General features: G+C 45.9%; 1 protein-coding gene across 4 annotated transcripts in view; it reads right to left on the reverse strand.

Moving 5' to 3' along the window:
* Window positions 1–21,049, reverse strand: part of Afg1l (AFG1 like ATPase) — a 169,726-nt gene that overhangs the window by 6,422 nt on the left and 142,255 nt on the right.

Consider the following 21,049-nt stretch of genomic DNA (forward strand, 5'->3'; position numbering starts at 1 on the left):
CCGGGTGAAGTAGCCCAGCGGCTGGGGCATGCCTCTGAGTCTGAACCATCTTTGTTGTTGCCTTTGGGGAAAGGGTCTATGTGTTCTAGACTGACAGGGAACTTGCTATCTAGCTCAGGCTATCTCAGAACTCACAGTGATCCTCCTGCCTCGGCCTCCAGAATATGGGGATTAGAGGTGTGCGTCCTTCTGCCAGGCCTGGCCATTTCCTGATTACTATTTTGAGCTCAAGTGATTCAGATGAGGCCCAATGAGCCTGGTACATAAAGATATGACATTTCCATGGGGACCAACTAATCTACCCGATGTCTGCACCCCCAACCTTGTGCATTTGCCTGACATTGGAATCAAACCTTGGGGGCGCATGGAATCATAACTCAGGGTAAACAGTGCCAGAAGACGCAGGGAAAGGCCAAATGGTGTGCTAGCGTGAGAGAGAAGGGCCTCACAGCCCTGCTGCTCCACAGTCACTCTACTCTTTTGGAATCAGTTAGGGTCATCTTACCTCCTGCAAATCAGAAACCATATGCAAAACAACATACAAACCTCACGCTTGATATATGGTTCTTATAACTAATCTGGCGCTTTGACCATGGATGTGAGGTTTTTAATCAAACCAACACACGCCCGGGAAAAGCATGATGTATCCTGGAGTGCCAAGGGCAACTGGAAACTGGAATTGTGCTCACCCCGCTGTCTTACAGAGTGCACACCCTTGTCGGTAGGTCCTGCGTTTGCCATTATATTAGCAAATGTCCCCTCCCTCATATCAGGAAAAGAGTTCCCTACTCATAAAGAAAATAAAGTGTAACGTAGGATCTCTCTCCTGTAGAAACAACAGGCGAGGAGGAAATGTGAGGTTGCTTCTCAATGTGTGCCTGGGATGACGAAAATGTTCAAGGCAACAGTGCTGGGGTGGGAAACGGTGGCCTTGCAATAAGTTCCTGCTGAACTACCCCATTTTATTCTACCACATTAAAATCCCCACGTTAGGCCATAGATAGAGGGCAAGATCACTTCCCTCTTAACAAACACCAGGCAGAAGACTGAAACGTACTAGTTAGTGAAGATTTTCCAGTCAGTAAGCTCCACTAAAGTGGATTTAAAATATAAAGAGGGAACTTGTGAGCTGGGGTGGGGCTTGGTTGCTGGAGTGAGTGCCTCACAGGCAAGAGGCCCAGAGCTCTGTCCTGGCATGGTATAAAACCAGCATGGAGAACCCCTCAGCCTCAGCACTGGGGCGGGGGGGGGGGTGGAAGAAGAGGACCAAGCCAAGGCCAGCTGGGGCTACAAAGTGAGCTTGAGGTCAGCCTCAGACACTTGAGACCGAATCTCAGAAAAACATTAAAGAGTGAAAACAGGCCAGGTATGACGCACCCGCCTTTGAAATTCCAGTACTGGGAGGCAGAGTTCAAGGGTAGCCTGGTCTACATAGTAAGTTCCAGGATAGCCAGGGCTACATAGAGACCCTGTCTCGGAAACATAAAAAGGACACGGAGAGGGTTTTTAATAGGTAAACATTTTACATAGTGGCTTTGTTGTTTAAATGTCTATAATACAACACTGGAAGGAAAATTCAGGGCTGGATCTGGTGAGCGACAGGAGTGATTTTTAATTAGAAGTGTGATGTTTCATCTGGCAAAGCAGTCGAGGGGCTGGGGATGCTGGCCCCGTTCCTTGCTGTCAGGTGGCCTTGAGCAGACTGCTCTGAAGCTTGGTTCCTTCACCAGTGAAGGAGAGTCTATTTAGCAGGCTTGTCCTGAGGGCTCGACGTCCTGACTACCAAGTAAATGCTCAGGAAATGCTGGTCACTTACAGAAGAGGGCCCATGGGACACTCCTTAGCCTGCCACATTCAGTAATCCCTTCGTGAGGTCATGAGGTCATAAGGTCAGGTAGCCTCAGTGAGTGGCCAGAGGCACTGACCCAGGCGTCTGTCCTCCAGGAAAGGACACTGCTGCCTCCAGCTCTTCCTACCATGCTCCACATGGTCTCTGCCCATGAAGTCACGTGTAGGTGACAAACAGCTTCTGTACCAGACCTTGTCCCCAATGCACAGTTGGTGGGGAAGGGACCCAGGCCTCCACTATGCTCACCCTAACACAGTACATGGGATGGAGGAAGTGCTTAATGTTTATGAAATTAATCAGTAGAGAGATATACTGATAGCATGTAAGCTTGGCAGGGGAACAGGCCAGTTTTTTCTTTTGAACTCATTGGTCTCCAAAGCAATGAAACACATGCACACACACACGCTCACTCGCACACACACTGTCTTGGCCCTAATTTTCTGTTTCCAAAGCAAGCCTTTGCTATGTATCCTAGCACACACACAGGCAAGATTCAGAAAGATAAAAGATAAAATTTTGGGAGCTGGAGAGATGGTTCAGCAGTTAGGAACACTGACTGCTCTTCCAGAGGTCCTGAGTTCAATTCCCAGCAACCACACGATGGCTCACAACCATCTGTATTGGAACCCAATGCCTGTTCTGATGTGTCTGAAGACAGCTAGTATACTCATATACATAAAATAAATAAATATCTTTTTAAAAAAAGATCAAAATGTTAAGTGATTACCTTTAGGTGATAGAGTGAAATATGAATTTTTGTTCCTTTTATCTTTTATTATCAATCATCCCCGTGAACTTGTATAACGGAGTAAAAAGGCATAGTATTCTTAAAAGGCAGAGATAATTTTTATAATGAGCGTTCATGTCTCTCTCATCTATGCCATATTGTAATCTTTTTCATTCTTTTGTTTCGTTCCCCCCTTTGTTAAGTTTTCCTAATCACAGTTTTTCTTTTTAAAAGAAAGAGAGTATATCCCAACTCCCAAATTATCAGGTGCAATATTTCGCCTTAGAATAGAAAACTGTAAAATGGAATTTCTAAGTTATTACATATATAAATATATCATTTCAACAGTCACGTCTGCCAGCATAATTATGAAATAAAAATCTTATATTTAACATTCAAATGGCCAGTGCTCCTTCACTGCTTTATCTCCGAGCCTACCTCCTTCTTTCTTTTCTATCCCTGCATCTAGAATCATGGTCAAAGCCAAGAGTTATCATTTTTCTGCACTCGATCTTCCGGTCCTGTATACAGCAGCTGTCCTGCAATGGGACACACCACTGTGTCTACTGGTAGTGTCATGTGTGAGTCCTTGAAATGCAAAAAACAAAAGTTTTTTTTTTTTAAAAAAGCTCTTGAAACCCAATGTCACTTAGATTTCCAATGTTAATCAATTTTAAATTTTTTTTTAATTAAGGAAAGGCAAGTATAAGAGAACACGTGTTTTCCCCTGTACGGTTGTCAGAAGAAAAGAGGATTGACACCTGAGATGGTGACTGACTTGAGTAAACAGTTACATTCAACTGGGGAAACTGAGGCTAGGACGGAGCGGCAGGGACCCCAGTGGTTCAGTTACCTCACAGCCCAGCACCACGTGGGTTCCAGTACTGAGCTCTGCTCCTCAGTTTGATAGCAAATGCCTCTTCCCACTGAACCATCTTGCCAGCCCTCTCTCTACTGAGTTATCTGGTTATGTTTTCGTTTCTTGCCTTTTACAGGTCTAGAATTTCCATTAGGACTTCTTTTTTTTTTTTTTTTTTCCTTTTCTGATGGGTGCTCTCTATGTAGCCTAGGCTGGCCTAGAACTTGTGATCGTCCTGTCTCGGCCTCCCAGGCTCTGGAGTACAGGTATGTACTGTCAGGCTCAGATTCCATGCATTCGAGAAGAGGGCATCGGATCCCAGTACAGATGGCTGTGAGCCACTACTAAGTGGTTGCTGGGAATTGAACTCAGGACCTCTAGAACAGTAGTAGCCAGCCATCTCTCCAGCCCTCAGATATCTCTCTCTCTTTTTTTTTTTTTTTTTTTGGTTCTTTTTTTCGGAGCTGGGGACCGAACCCAGGGCCTTGCGCTTCCTAGGCAAGCGCTCTGCCACTGAGCCAAATCCCCAACCCCTCAGATATCTCTTTTTAAATCTTCTAAATCCTTTCTAAAATTCCCAAACCCAGATTTTGTCTTAAGATGCTCCTGAATATATAATCCTGGTAGTTTGAGCTCCACTCTGTGGAGTTCCAGGTTTCACAACCCTGCCTGCCTGCAGGCACTGTCCTGTCTGCTGCTGGTCAGTCACTTTTGTGTCTTACCATTTCATATTAGTAGAATAATATAGTCAAAGTTCCAAGCTGTACGTTTCCTGGGTACTCAGCTCAAAGTTCTGCTGAAACCTATGGCACGGCCGAGTGAAGTTGCTCCATGCTCCAACCGAAGCAGCACAGTTAGCTACGTCTCTTGAGTCGAGGTGTATGGGGGACGAGATGGGCGAGTTTCACTGCCAGTCTGCCCTGGGTGAGATGTGGGTGGGAAATGCATGCTGGTTTCTCAGTTCGCCGAGATTTGGGTTTATTGTTTCAGTGCTTAGTCTATGCTAACACTTGTGTCACTAGGCTTCTCCGAGTTCTGATCAGCAGAGGTGTATGCTGGTGTTTGTCATTACTGGCTAATGCTTTCCTTTATTTCTTTTCTGTAGCCCAAGCTGGGCTCAAACTCCCCATGTAGTTGAAGCTGAACTTACAATCCTCCTGTCTCCATCCCCATATGCTGGGGTTACAAGAGTGCACACCATTATGTGTTAGGCAGTGCTGGGAAGGGACGCAGGGCCCGTGCACACTAGCTGCTACTTTGCCCAAAAGTGTTCTCTAGCTCACCGAACACTTTTCTATATGAATAGAGACTCTCATTCTTGGGTATTTCTCCCTTGGAGTCTCCCAACTCTGAAGGATTGTTTTCCTTAAGAAATCTGTATCCACTCTTCTGAGGTGGGGAGAGGTAGGGAAAGAGAGAGGGGGAGTGAGAAGGAGAGGGGACAAGGAGGCAGCAGAGGAAGAAAATCCAAATTTCTCTTCAAGCTGGGCAGTGACACACACTAGCAACCCCGATTACCCTGTGGTGGAGGCAGGAGAATGGCTTGAACCACAGTAAGCTTGAGACTGGTCTAAGTGCAAGCCCTCGCCTCAGTTGTTTTCTCTTTAAGTCTTGACTAGATTGTGGTTTAACGAGTGTTTATTAGAGGTGGCCCCTGGCCATGTCAAGGCTGAGGTTCAACCTTAAGCCGGGTTGCGGAGGCAACTTTCTCACTGCATGGCTGAGAAGCTTTTATTTGGAAAGTTTCATCCAGATTTGATATATTTTCAAAAGCTTTGTTTCTTGTTTTCTATTATGGTTTTATTTCTTACATTTTATTTACTTTTTATCAATTTATGTATGTGTTCAATGTAATGAATATGTTCATCCATTACTATCTTCTCCCTCCCACTCCGACAGACCCGCTTCTTAACTAGTTCTTCCAGTGCACACACATACACACATACACACACTCTCTCTCACACACACTGTTACACCCTCTGACACACACACTCTTTCACACCCTCACACACTCTTACACAAACACTCTCACACACTCACACACATACTCTCACATACACTCTCATATATACACACTCTTACACACATTCTCTCACATACACACACACTCTTACATACACACTCTCACACACATGTACACATGCTCACACATACACTCACACACACTCTCACACACACTCTCTCTCTCTCTCTCACACACACACACACACACACACACACACACACACACACATCAGATTTCACTATGTAGCACTGAAGAATTTGCTCAGTCAATCAGGCTGGCCTCAAACTCACAGAGATCCAACTGTTCCTGCCTCCTGGGCACTGGGATTAAAGGCACGCACCACGATGCCTAGCTACCTGATCATTTTTTTTCTCATTATATAACATACAGAATTAGATGTTCTCACTGAACCACACGTTGCTGATAATGCTGTAGGTCACACAAATGGTATCGCTTTTGATGTATGCCAGCCATCATGGGGACTATAGGAGACTATACATAGTCGATGCTGCCACGCAAGCCTTGCTTTCTGGTATTCAGGGTTTAAAATGTTTGGAAGCATTCCATGTATCAATTAAAAATATTCTAGAAAATTATAAGTGGAAACATCTGACATGGTTTTGGAGAAGTGAAGCTGCCCGTTTGGGGTGGTCCAAGCACGGAGACAGCCTCTGGGTGTTCCTGCAGGCCTGTCTAGACCTTCACGACTCGTGATTATCCGGCTGTCTTATCAAGAGAGGAAGCGAAAGGATCTGCCCACTTTCCAACCCGGGTTTGTAATCCAGGGCCATTAGAAAGAGGCATAAGACGGTTTCAAGTTCTAAGCATAGGTCTCAACACCTGAGGTTTCTGCAGACCTACGTCAACTGCTTCAGAGGACCCAGCAAGGCTAACTGTTTTGACAAGAATGCACCCTGGACCAGCATCGAGCTGGCAGGTCCCCAGACGGACAAGAGTCCAACTTGGATCAGCAAAACTGCAGATGCCAAAGCTAGTCCAACAGAGATCAAAAGAATGTCCCAGCTGACCAGGACACTAGAGAGCAGGGATGAATGCTTATTGTTTTAATATACTGAGTTTGGGGGTGATTTATTATGCAGCGATAGCTAAGGGAACAATTCCACTAGAGAGAGCTGCTACGGAATTCTATATTCTTATTATTGATAACGAGTTCAGCACATGTAAAAATATGGTCTAGGTTTTTTAGTTCTACACTACTGGTAAAAATATGTAAGTATATATTCTGTGACTTACTTGATGCCATCGCATCCTGTATTGACTTCAAATTTTATGCAGCAGCATACATTTTATTTCCAGATATAAAGCTTATGATTTACTGCACACAGGAGTCAAGTAAAAAAGTTAGACAATTATGTGGCATCCTGACAGGATGCAGGACGACTTGGGAAAGACTAAAAGCAGAGCGTCGCAAGGAAAGAACGGACTGACGTGAAGAGGGTATGAGGGGGGAATCAGAAATGACTGGAATATAAGGGAAGCACTTTAAGGGCTCTCCAACAGAGATACGAATTAGGGTTCGAATTGACAATTCACAGATTGAGAATCTACATAAAGTATAAGGGTCATGTGGCAAGCAAAGCAAGGTCATAATCATCAAAGAAGGATGAAATGTCACTGACAGGCCAAGTCTCACATACCAGTCTTGCAAAAGAAAGTGAACAGCTGCTCTGTGTAGGCAAGCATGAAGCCACGCCCCTGGCCCCCGAGGACTAGTTTCATTTACTTGTTCCAGAAAACAACATGTCAGACTCAACGGCCACTTGGAACTGTGTGCACAGGGACACTTGAAGATGTGTGCACAGGGACACTTGAAGCTGTGTAGCCAAACTCAACCTTGACATCTGATAGGGGAAGTGAGTGACTAACGAGATACACTGATGGGATGTTGCCAACAACAATGGCGTTCATGAAAAATATTTTACGATACGGAAACACACCTATGAGAAACATTGAGTGAAATAAGCACAATGCAAGTTCATAATTGTGTTAAGTCGTGCATTTTGCTCAAACTGCATAAGCAGGAAAGGGATCAATGGCTACCTGCAAATACACTAAGAGTTGTGCTTGAAGAGCTTCATTTAAAAAAAATTCTCTATTTTACAAAAGAAATAAAATGCATTATGCAAAAGAGAATGAAGCAGAATGATGTTAAACAATGCAAAATATCTTTACTAATCCCTATTTATAATTTTAACACTGCATATGTGTGGTATGTGTGTGTGCATGCATGCCTACATGCACAAGCATGATGTGTCTGAGTAGCCATGTGGAAGTCAGAAGAGAACTGTGGCGTCAGTCCTGTCCTTCCACCTTTGCATGGTTCTAGGAATAGACTTGGGTTCCAGGCTCACACGAGTCTTCTCACTTGTAGCAATGCTCCCTGATACTCCCCACATTTTCAGGTGCCTAGTCCCCTGCGTACTCCCCAATACTAATGTAAAGTCAATGTGCAAAATATCCAGCACAGATGCAATCACACACCACACAATGATGATTTTGGTCAGTGGTAGGTCATACACAACAGGGGTCTATGAAATTATAAAGGAGTTGAAAAATTCCTAGATCCGGGTACCTTTACTGTACCCTTTCTGCATTTGCACACAGTTACTCCTGTGTTTCAAGCTGTGTTTGGTATGTGTTCAGCGCAGTGATCCACTGTGCAGGTTGGTAGCTTAGGAACAATAGATTCTCCGTTGAGCCTATGTGTCCGTGAGCACATTCTCCAGTGTTCGCTTGATGGCACTGCCTACTGAAGCAATTCTCAGAGTCTATGCTGACATTGAGGAGTATGGGACCGCACTGAAAAACTGGAAAGGTTACACAGTGGTTCAGGTTTGCCATGGCTACCTTCAATGTCTCACTGGAAAGGAATAAGAGGCTCGCAGGGTCACTACTGTCTTACTGTCTTCTCCTTCAGTCCCCAGCAGAAAGAAACAAAGGCTTCCATTTTACGCAACTTCTAAACACAAGATTTCCTCCAGCTGTGCATGATGGTACAGGTCAATCATCTGGGCATCTGGGCAGTATAGGCATTGGGTTCAGGAGTTCAAAGTCATTCTTTGATATGTAGCAGGTGAGACACTGTCTAAAAATAATATACCAACAAAAGACTTCTAAATTAACCACGGCTTGGATGAGGAATAATATTAAATCCTGTAAGAACGCTGAGAGCACACTGAGCTTATGGCCAGAGTATCACGGGGCACACACAGGGTGTCACGGCATACGCAGATACCTGTGCTTCTATTTTTCAGTAGCTCACCCTCCTGTGTAAGAAAGCAGTGGCATAGGATACTTTCTGAAACCATAACATATTGTGAATTCATGCAATGTGCCCTGTGAATAATTAAAGCCCATGATTACTTCTGAGTAGTAAATGACACTTCACTTAGTAGTATCCTTGAGTATGTTATTCAAGTAGCATTATCTGCAGCGGGGTTCTTCTGATAGATAATGATGACATTCTCCGTCTTTCTACCTGAACAATTAAAAAGTTTAATAGTCTTTGATGCGACTGGTTATCTAGATAATTTTCGAGACAGGAACAATTAAAATCCACTTATTCGATGGTTTGCGCATTCCCCACTATTGTCTCCAACTCTTTGTTTCTGTGGAAACCTGATGGAAACTTAAGGAACTTTAAATCTATAATGAGCTTGCAAAGAGCGTTTGTTTTCCTTAATTACCGGGAATATACAGCTGCATCACACGTAGCAGTTTCTCTGGCAAACTTTGAGGAATAAAGAGCTCGCTTGCTGGCATCTTTCTCCCGTGTGAGGAATAGCACAGCTGTCTGCTTTGGTTTTGACCCTGGTGCCAGGAGTGGAGATTTTCTCCAGGCCCCGCCCCCAGAGCTGCCCCTGCCCTACAGTAAGCAGCTGCCCACTTCCTCTGTGTGCGCAGGAGCTGTCAGCCTGAGGCTCTTCCTCCTGGCCTTACTATAAAGCTTATTCTGCTCAAGTCGGATGATTATCTCGTCAAGCTATGTCTAGATTATACCATCCTAAGAGTCACTCTTCCTCCATTTTAGCTTTTATAAATCCCTTGCAGCAGTATTGGGGAGCACTTCTGGGGAGCATCTCATTAAACACATTTGCATGGCCTCTTGCTTTGTTTACAATAGGAATGGCCATACCTCAGGTCATAAAATACCCCAGGAACTGATGTTTGCTGGGAGTTAGAGTGAACTTGGCGTTCTCAACACAAACCTAAAGACCACATGAGTTGACGTTATTAAACAATGTACAGCTGTCAAATTCCAAATCTGTAATTAGAAAACAAAGTGCTGAAATCTACTAGGAAAGTATTTCCCCGAGAGTCAGAGGGGAGAGAAGGCTCAGGAACACGAGGCCATCAGACCCAGCGAGAGGACACTGGACCACACTAGGACACTGCACCAACCCTTGGGGATTCTCTCCGGAGGTGTTCTTGGGAATGCTGAGGAAAACTCATCCTCCTTTGTGAATGCCATTTCAAGGTTGGGAGGTAAGTTCTCAGTCTGCCAGATCTAGCCCCTATTAGTGCTCAACACAGGACTTCTGGGAGTGGCATTCTAACAGTAAGCCTGCAATAAAGATCTCTCCGATTCTTGCAGGGGCCTAATTTCTGGAGATTCAGGGACTGACAACCCCCTCACAGCACAAGTCACACCTGGCAGCTCCACCAAGAGCTGCCCATGTGACAGCGGTGCTCAGTTGGGTCCTGAGAGTACTTCCGGCTTGGTGGAGGACGACAGAGTAGGACTTCCGGGGTTGGCCGGAAGCAGTTGGCTCGCGCAGCCAGCCGTAGGGAGGGAAGGAAGATGCAGTGCTGCATTGGCAGAACAGGAGGAAGGGGCTGGAGAGATGACTCAGCAAAGAGTGCTCGCTGCTCTATCCAGGGACCCGAGTGCAGTTGTTAGCGCTTAGATGAGGCAGTTCACAACCTTCCGTTAACTCCAGCACGGGGGATCTGACGCCCCCTTCTGGCCTCCCTGGGAACACGCCCACATACAGCATACACTCACACAGATACACGTAAATAAAATAATCTTTAGAAATAGGAAACTGTTATCACTAGGCTCATAACTACTACTAATCACTGATAAACACCAGTACGACCCAAGATAACACAAAACCCGCAGAACAGCTCCGTGGCGTGGGTTATGGGAACAACCCACAGTTGGTGTACATCAGCCTACAGTTCCTTAAACAGTCGGTTGACCAGCATGGGGTACCCGGGTGCTTCAGACACATCCAAACTTTTTGGAAATTTAAGAAGCTGGGTTCAACTATAGTACAGATTGAAAATGGCAGATGGGTTAGTGTGGCTCAGAGACCGTTACTCGGGCACTCAAACACATCTACAGTAAGAATGCTCTGCCTGGGTAGTTCTACCCAGGGTTTCCAGCTTTGGTGTAAGGCACAGTGAGGAGGCAGCCTGGAAAACTCAGCCACTTCTGCTTGTGACTGGTGAGTTAGGGCCTTCTCAGATACTGGCTAAGCTAAGTGTGGCCTGAAGGCTACCCCTACTGGGAAGTGGCCTCTCTACACTCTCCAGCTAGCTTTTGTGCTCTTAAGTTTAAAGTTAAGGAGTTCGCTTTCATCTTCTTAGAAGCTACCAGAAGACTTTGGACTACTAGATTCTATTCCCCCTGGCCCCCTTGTTCTTCAGGCCAACAACCTTCAGTAAACCAGGCTCCAGAAGGATGGGAATAAGTTAAATGAGTTGACCAGTATGCTCCACTCAGGGTTTTATGTGTCCCCCACATCAGGAACACAAGCAACAAGTCTTGGGGGTTTTGTTTGTTTGTTTTTCTCAGAGACATACCATCTATGTATGTGATTGCTTCCATAATTATTCCTGGTATGTGGGGGTTTGAGAGTGTGGGATGTGGTTACAGGGATAGATCTAGGGCCTGGTACGCTATAAACACATGTTCCACCGCCAAGTCTCACCCCAGTCTCACTGGCTAGGGCCATTATGGTTTACTTTTTATTGCTGGATGCTTGCAAGTGCTCAGTACTGCAGTTTAACTCGATCCTCAGCCATTAGACACACTGAGTTCCCTCTTTAAAACAATGAAGAACTAGCATAGCCACAGAAGCCAACCAGTTCTCTAAAAAAACAAGACTCTTGATATTAGCAACTGAGCAGATGCTGCAAAAAAAAAAAATATATATTGGCAAGGGAAAGAGAAACAGTCCCAGTGGTGCTAGAATTATTTCATAAACTCGTCTACTAAAATAACCCATAACAATTCCTTCCTTTTTTCCACTCAGAAAAATATTTTATCAGCTGGCTAACCGTTTTTGTGAATGCGTCACACAGAGGACGGTAGTATTTGACTGTAGAGACCACAGCGGATGACAAATTGTACAGCCAACACTGAAACATTTCTATGTTTCCCCTGTTCAGTTTCAAATGCAATGCATTTAGCGAGACATCTATAAGACAGCAGTGAAGGAATTGGCGACACATGTCCCCAAAGTCTCTGTAGTCCCTGCAGTCCCTTGGCCACTTACATAACAGAGCCTCCTGATAATCCCTCAGCAGGGGGCAGCATTTGCTGTGTCTCTGAGATGGAAGGCTAGTACTGTAAATGTGTCTGGCTCTGGGATCTTTCCAGAAATTAGGGAGACTAGTTATACAATATGCAAGATCAGGTTCTGGCCCCACCAGCGTTTACACAGGTATGTCAATTGGGGGCGGGCAGCACAAGGCAGGGAAAAGGCTTTAGACAATGAACTTACTTTAAACCCCAGGACTCTAATATCTGAACATGGCAGAGCTGTGTAAGTGCAGAGGTCTCCTTCCATGTGTTCTGTTTGCAGCTGTATGGTTTGGGTTTTTGCTGTTGTTTTGATTTTGGTTTTCCTTTGAGAGGGTCCACTGGGGACAAGCTGATTCCTCTTGGGCTTGGATGTTTGAAAAGTACCATCAGGACTGAAGTGAAATGGATGTCTCTGAGACTCACTATTCTTTCTCCCATCCTTCCACTTCCCACGTCATCAAAGTACTGGGCAAAGATGCCTATTCATCTGAGAAAGGCTGAATGCCTCGGCCTCACTATGCTGCTGCTGGGTATACAAAGGCCAAACCCTTCAAACCATGAACAACACTGTGAACAGAATAACTCACTCCGTCTTCTTGCCTACAAGACGACCTTGAACTATCTGCAGCCCAAATTTTATCAAAAGATAAACATTCAAGGAAACCCTGGACAGCCTTAGCCTCCCGGGTTCTAACACTTAAAACCTTTTCTGGTTTGAGAGATGTTCAATGATGCAAGCTTGTGGGATGCTGCTCCGACCAGCTCTAGCTTTGTGAAGGACTTTTCTAGATTAACTGCGGTGGGAAGCCCAGCAGAAAGAGGACAGTGCTAGTCTGTGGCTGGGGTCCTGGACTGAATAAGCAGGAAGCCCGGAGCCTACCTATCTCTGCCCTTTCCTCTTAGGACCACAGTCAAGCCACCAAGCCTGGCTTCTGACATGAGGGCTTAGGGGCAGACTTAGCTTCTGTGCTTGCACAGTAAGCACTCTACTGAGCTACCTCAGCCCACACAGGTCTCAAGACTACACACTTTTGCCTTCCTTCTTTTTGCTGTTGTTTGTTTGTTTTTGAGACCATCTAGTGAGGCTGTGTAGCCGTGGTGGGCTCAGAACTCACTATGCAGACCACAGACCACGGATCACGGGATCCTTTATGTCTGCTTCTTGAGAGCTGGGACTGCAGGCGTGTGTCACAATACTGGCCTATCAGTAATTTTCCTGTCATTTGAAATCTGGTATCAAGCATGTGTTTTCTAAAGGTCTACAATTTGTGTGTGTGTGTGTGTGTGTGTGTACATCTGTGGGAGCGCACATACCTGTGTGTGTGCACATGTATGACGGTCAGAGGCTGATTCTGACGGTCTTCTTCTGCAGCTTTCTGCTTTGTTTACTGAAGTAGAGTCTCCTGATGAACCCGGAGCTCTCTGACTCAGCTGCTCTGGATAGCTAGGTTGCCTCAGGGGATCCATGGCTCCATTTCCCCAGTGCAAGGTTATAAGGCCACTAGTTCTTATGTAGGTAACAGAATCAGAATATGGACTCTTGTCTTCACACCTGGCAAGAAACTGTATCTTCTGAGCCATTGGTTGAGGAACTGTAGGCCCTAGGTGGAGAGTATTTTAAGATTTTTTTTTTTACTTATTTGCATGTTCAGGAGTGGGGGTGGGGTGGGGGTTATAGTACGTGCGTGTGAGTACGGTTGCCCTTGTAAGCCAAAAAGACTCTTAAATTCCCTGAAGTTGGAGATGGGTGGTTGTGAGCTGCCTGGTGTGGGTGCTGGGAACTGAACTTGGGTCCCAAGTGACAGCACTCCTTGCTAACTGCCAAGCCATCTCTCTAGTGCCAGGTCCAGAATTATTAAGTTTAAATTTTCCATTTGTTTCTCTTTTATATTTTCAAATTATCTTCTAAGATTTCTTTTTTTACTCATTGCTACTATATTTTCCTTTATACCTTTGAATATACATATAACACACACACAGACACACATACACACACACACACACACACACACACACACACACACCATTCTTTTGAGACAACTCTGGTTAGCCTGACACCTGCTGTATAGACCAGGCAGATCTTGAACTCACAAAAATCTGCTTACCTCAAGCTACTTTGCAAACATTGTCTGGGGCTGGTAAGATGGCTTAAAGGGTAAGGACACCTGCCACCAAGACCAACAGCTGGGATCAATTTCTGGGGGCCATGTGGTGAACACAGGGTGGCTCACTCCACTGACCTCTGGTCTCCACACACAGCATGCCATGCAGCCACGCCCTCCCCACTAATAAGCAAATGTGACTTTAGCAATATCATCTGTAACTCTGACATTTGTATCATCTCAGGGCGAGTCTGCTGGCTATCTTCTGTCTCACTTAGGGTTTCTATTGACCAAGGTAACTTTTATAAAGGACAACATTTAGTTGAGGCTGGCTCACAGGTTCAGAGGTTCAGTCCATTAGCATCATGGTGGGAAACATGGCAGCATCCAGGCAGGCATGGCGCTGGAGGAGCCAAAAGTTCTACATCCTGTTCCAAAGACAAACGGGAAAAGTTGTTTCATGAGTAGCTAGGAGGAGGGTCTCCAAGCCTAGCCCCGCGGTCATATACATCCTCCGACGTGTGGTCACAACCATTGGTCACACGGCGCTGACACCTCTGTCCAAGCGTTTGCCTTCCTTTGCTATGTATGTAGTCCACGGGCTAGCCTGAGATTTGAGCATTGTCTGTCAAAAGATGTCCCAGGCTATTCCTTGGTGATTTTTTTTTTCCTTTTCTAGATTTTTGGCTGCTATGATGCCCACTCGCTCCACTGTGGCTCCTCAGAGCACAAGGCTGGCTGGATTCTCCTGAGTTTTAGGACACTGTAAGAGACTGCGACCTGCCTTCAGGCAAAAGACTGTACAGAGGTGCAGCGCATCAATCCTGCACCCAGTGTCTCCGTGCTTTTGACTGGCCAGGTGATTAGGCCGGTCTGTCTTAAGATGTTTGTCCAGGATTTACAATGTGGGTAGCAAGCGGGCTGGTCAAATGGAAGCTGTCCCATAAGTATGGAGGTGTGACAGCCTCCTGGCTTTAGCATCCTCTGGATCAACACTGTCATTTCCAGCTCTGTTCTCCTCAGCAACGTAAAACCTAGGAGGCAGAAGTCACGGAAGTCCTCTGGGATGAGCATCTCCCCTCAACTCCTCCCTGCCCTGCACTTTCATATCCAACTCGCAGCTCTCAAACCGGGCTCCTCCATCACCCACGGTGCCTGCACTTCCTGTGGTGCTAAGCTTAGTCTGCTCCATGCGCTACGCACACGCTCGCCACATTCTTCAGAACTGAGACTGTAAGAGTGGAGGCTGACTCTTCCTCCCTGGGACCTACCCGCTCACTGCCGAGAACTGAGCCAGCTTTCCATTACATCGCAGTAGATACTGGCTGATGGTGACGGAAAGGGTCACACTGTAAGGAGGGCAGGATTCTGCCCGTTAGCTTGCACGGGCGACATAAACAGTATTGGCATGTTGAGTGCTGCTGCCGCGTCTTCCTGAAAGAGAGGCCACCCTAGGAGGTGGCCCTGTTCCTTGGCCTCTTGGAACGTGCTGGTGAAAGCCAATGCCTTCTCCTAACCGCACAGCTTCCCAAACCTTCCTAGAGCTCTTGGGCTCTGAAAGAGCCACAGGTGGTGGGTGACTGGGGCTCAGCTCTCTCCTACCATGGGGCTCCCAGGAGCTGAACTCGTGTCCCTAGGCTTGGCAGAAAAGAGCTTCTACCCATGGAGCCAGCTCACCGGCCCTGAGGGAAATGACTAGATTTAACCCAGTACGATTTTATCCTTGAGACAAAGGTCATCCTAAAAGAGTGCTCTTCTCCCCTGGGACCCATGAGGAATCCCTGGGGACCTCTCCTAGACAGGGACTGGGCTGGCTTTTGAACCAGTCATAAACAGAAGAACATTAAGTATTCTGCTACGAAAGGAAACAGATTTTTGTTTGTTTGTCTGGGGTTTGTTTTTGTTTTCTCAAACAAGTGCTAGGCAGCTGAGTTTGAGAAATCTGTGGCTTGCGGAGTCTACAGCAGAGCCAGAGAGATGGCTCTGTGGCTTAGAGCACTGGCCACTCTTTCAGAGGACCTGGGTTCAATTCCCAGCACCCACACATGGCTCCCAACTATCAGTAACTCCAGTTCCAGGACATCTGAAACCTTCTTCTTGCCGCCAGGGGCACCAGGCACACATGCATACATGCAGGTAAAACATTGATACATGTAAAAGAAATTAAAAAGATTATTTAAGTCTACAGTCATAGACAACAGTCACAAAGGTACCATTCTTAATCAGGTTTGGAGACGGACACATGGTCAAAGGGTCTTGCCTAAGGATTTGCCCTCCAACAGAAATGTCCCGGTAGAGAGATCATAGCAATGTGTCCCTTAAGCCAGTGTCCCCTTTCTTCCTTCTGACTCCTTCCAAGTCTCCTTTCATCATGGACACGATCACTATGACTCTATGTCCAAGGAGTTTTCGACTTTCTTTTTTTTTTTTTTTTTTTTTTTGGTTCTTTTTTTCGGAGCTGGGGAGCTGGGGACCGAACCCAGGGCTTTGCGCTTCCTAGGCAAGCGCTCTACCACTGAGCTAAATCCCCAACCCCAGTTTTCAACTTTCTAATCCAGCATCTCTTTCATGGTCATCTCTCTGAAAGTCTTTCCTTCTTTATCCTTCTAAAACAGTACGACAGATATAAAGTGTCACCAAGCTGTAACCTAACGGAGTGTTTTCTTGGAAGATATAAATCAGCAACAATTAGAGAACAACCACGACCTTAGAGAAAATTATTTTCTCCTTTATGTCCGCAATTTCAAAAATAAAGGCATAAGCTCAGGTACTGAGTTATGTGCCTTTTCTCCTTTTTAAATCATTTTTAAATGGTCCGCACCAATTGTGAGAATTTATTCCAAACCCCTTTTCGTTCTAAGAGCACACGTGGGTGACTTTTATACCTAACCCAGCATGGCCTCCATTCCTCTCTGTGGGTTGAAGCACATCCCCAAAGTGAAACCACAGAACGAGGTTGCATGACGTACACCGGAAAACAAGCAAGAGAGACCCAAAAGGTGCCTTCTGACGCCACAACTGTGCCTCTTTACAGAGCTGACCAGGATTACAGCAGGAAAAACGGAACAAAACACAGCACTGGATTCATACTCCCACAAAAACCAGACCAACTTCCCGCTAAGGTCTTTGTGATGTCGCTTGAGGCTTTCCTGTTCCCCCTGCTTTAAGCTAGCCTCTGCCTCATTCAAAACATGGCTTTGTCAGGAGTCAGCCTAGGTAAGAAAAGAATTACTCAAGACTGGTCCTGATGCTGGGAAGACAAAGGGCCGTGGAGATTCCTGGACTGCCTCGGCCTGCTAATAATGGTCCCCACCCAGATGCTAATTACCACTGTGGCATTCAAAGACTACCTTGGCCAACAGCACAGATAAAAGCTATGCATCCTTCAGCATTCCCCGACACTGTGTCGAGATCGGACACAGGCCCAGAAGCAGGTCCCAACCAGTAGTTTCACTAGGAATAAAACCAAATAAAGTGTGAAGTGGAAGGAGGGTTCCAGTCAGGAATTCTCTAGAAGGCCCTGTTTGCTAAGACTTGTAGTTTGACAGTACATAAGCTAGAATGATGTGATTGAGACGGATAAAGGCCAATATATGACTCTGGTTCTGATGGACATCTATTCCTTGAGCACCAAGGGTAAGGGAGTGAGCAGGAAAGAGGGAGAGGGAGGGGGAGGGGGAGGAGAGGGAGGGGAAAGGGAGAGGGAGAGGGTTGAGGGAGGAGTAGAGAAGGGGAGACAGGGAGAGAAAAAGGAAGGGGAGAGGGAAGGGAGAGGGGAGGGGAAGGGAGGGAGAGGGGAGGGGAAAGGAAGGACAGGAGGAGGGGAGGGGAGAGGAGGGGAAGGAGAGGGGGAGGGAGAGAGAGAACAGGCCAGTGACAGCAAATACCCACCAAGAGCCATGCATATGCATGGATGGGCGTATTTTCTGCCCAGACTTTCCACAAACACACCTGGACACCTGTCATTTTAAAACGACAAATAATGACGTGCTCTTGCAAACAGTTACCTGTGAACACAGTTATTAGTTGAGGAACCAATTTCCTGCAGGTGTAAGAATTACATTTCTCAGAAGGAAACTTCGGGAATAGCCAGTTCACTCATTAAAGCCTTTAGAATTCGGCTTTGGCTTGCTTTCTCTGAAAATGATTCTTTCCTTTCTGGGTCACAAAAGTTTAACTGCGATGCAAGTTGACCCTGAGTGCTGTGTTTCTCTTAAGAATAACCAAGGAACCCCAGGAGCTGTGGTTCCCATGGGTTTCCTCCCCAACCTTTGTTATTACTATATTAGAAATTCAAACCAAGGAAAACTTAAATTGTCCAACAATTGGAATCTACAATGGCAAAAAGTTATTATATTAAACTCGTAATGTTTAAAAACGAGTTGTATTTTCTAAAATAAAAATGATTTCATGGTAAGAGTGACACTGTTCTACATTTGAAAAAAAAATCTCTTTAATGTTTGGCTCAATAGAGAGGGCTGATTCTCATCTGTTTCTATTTCTGGTCCGTTGCAAGTGAGGGGTGTTGGCCGAAGTATTTGGGGAAGCTTGGCTACAGGGGTCAACAGTTGGGAAGTATTTTTAACATCCTTTCCAGACAATTACAGGACTATCCTTTGATGCTACAGACACAACAGAAACTCCTTTGGGAGAGGGAACAGTACAGACTCGGGGAAAGGACAGCCTTCGTGTGGCAAAGCTGACCGGCCTTTGGACGGCAAGTGTGAAAATGGCTTACAAGGAGACCTGATGAGCTGTGGTGACAGAACAGACCGGGGTATGATGAATCGGAAGCACCATCTGGCCCATCAGCCCAGTGTAATCATGGGGAAAACATCATTCTACCAAATGCCCGCCCGGGACTCCTCAGAACAGTCAGGATCCTCAAAAATGAGAAAAGTCTCAGAAGCTGTGATGGTTAAGGACTAAGAAGATAAACTCGGAGGGTGACGACATCCTAGAACGGGGAAAGAACTTCAGGCCAAAACAGATGAGTGTGGATAGAGTAGAAACTTAACAACACTGTGTCACAGCTCAGGAGTTCAGTGTACATTACTGAGAAATGTAGCCAACACGTGTTCATTACATGTAGTGAACATATATTCACGGAAGATGTTAACAATGAGGGGACCTCGCAGTGGGAGCAGGTGTACTCTGACGTCAGGTCTTCCTTTTCTTTCTCCCTCTCTTTTCCTTCTTTCTTTCCTTTTCTGCTTTCTGAGACAACACCTCCCTGCAGCCCAGACTGGCCTCAAACTCACTGTGTGGTCTGAACTGCCCTCAGACTCACAGTGATCCTCCTGCCTCGGCCTCCTAACTGTTGCGACTACAGGTATGAGCCACCACACACCGCTTCCTCTTATTTTTCCTATAAACCTCAACTGATCTAAATATTATGTTTATTTAAATGTTTAAAAACTTTTTAATTGGTTCTTTGTGAAATTCACATCATGCATGCTAAACCCATTCACACACACACACCCCTTCCCTCGTACCTGCTGTCCTATGTTGCAATCTTCCCACCAAAGGAAGAAAAGAATCTTGTGGAAGCTGTACCATGCCACAGTGTGTCCCACAGACACGCTTTTGTCCACACTTCTTTGCTTGCAAATGTTCACTGCAATTACCTTGGTCTGGGTGGAGGCCTCTGGCTTCTGCTACTCTATCCTTACAGGAACCGCACTGGGACTCCTCTCAGATGCTGTGTGTCATGGAGATCCTGCAGCTTTGGATCTGCAGGGCCAGCCCCCTAACGCACTCCAGCAGTTCATTAAGGGGTAGACATTGGGGTGGGACAGCTCGAAGTTCTGAATCTGGGCCTGAGAGGTCCCTGAGTTGGTCAGCCTGGCTCTTCAGCTCTCATCCATCAGGGCTGGCTCAACAATAAATAACCCCCATTATCAGGGTCGGCTCGACTATGCGGCCTGGGTGATGCAGGACCTGCCTATTTAAATTTTTTAAGAAGTTGACAAGAGGTAGATTTTAAAATGCTAATTGCACAGTAGAATCAGAAACAACTTCTCCTGTGTGTGTGCATGTGTGCGTGCATGTGTGTTTGTACATGTGTGTGTATATTTAAAATCACACTTATTTGTATGTGTCACACATATGTGTGGAGGTCAGGGGAAAACTTGTTGGAGTTGGTGCTCTCTTTCCACTACGGGGATGTATGAAATCAAGTCAGGCTGGTGGCTGAGTGTTGAACCATCATCATCACCCCTGTCTCCAGCTTGAGGAAGAGTCCACTACGTAGCCCAGGCTAGCCTCAAACTCCCAATCCACCTGCTTCAGCCTCCCAACGCTGGGATTACAGGTACAGACCAGCATACCCAGCGTATAATTTCTGGATTGTTATTTTCCATTAGTCTTTCTCTATTTTTCTTCTGTCATGTGTGATTTTACAACAGTATGCATTGGTTATTGGGAAACGTCTTTTCAATAAACCAGACCTTCCAAATGTTGGAATGGTCAATTGTACAATGACCAAAACATTTAGGCAGACATAGAGGCAAACACCTGAGACCTCAGGAGGCTGAACAGAAGGTCAAGGAGCTCCAGGTCAGCTAAGTCACACACACACACACACACACACACACACACACACACACACACATGCACACACACAGAGACAGAGAGAGACAGACAGACAGAGAGAGACAGACAGAGACAGAGACAGAGAGACAGAGAGAAAGACAGACAGAGAGAGACAGAGACAGAGACAGAGAGAGAGAGGGAGAGAGAGATTGTTCTAGCCCTGTCTCCTCTTCCCAACTCTTGAAATTCTGCATTTGTTGATATCACCAACAATCTCTCAACCTCACTGGGTGGGGGGAGTAGGGGGAGGTGCAAATACTGGGACCGAAATGGCAGAGACAAGTGCCAAAATTTTAACTTTTCCTCATTCGCTCAGACTTCGACACTGGTGACAAACATTGCTCATTGTTTTAACTTGAA

Source organism: Rattus norvegicus, chromosome 20 (genome assembly GCF_036323735.1).
Source record: "Rattus norvegicus strain BN/NHsdMcwi chromosome 20, GRCr8, whole genome shotgun sequence".
NCBI classification, from domain to species: Eukaryota; Metazoa; Chordata; class Mammalia; order Rodentia; family Muridae; genus Rattus; species Rattus norvegicus.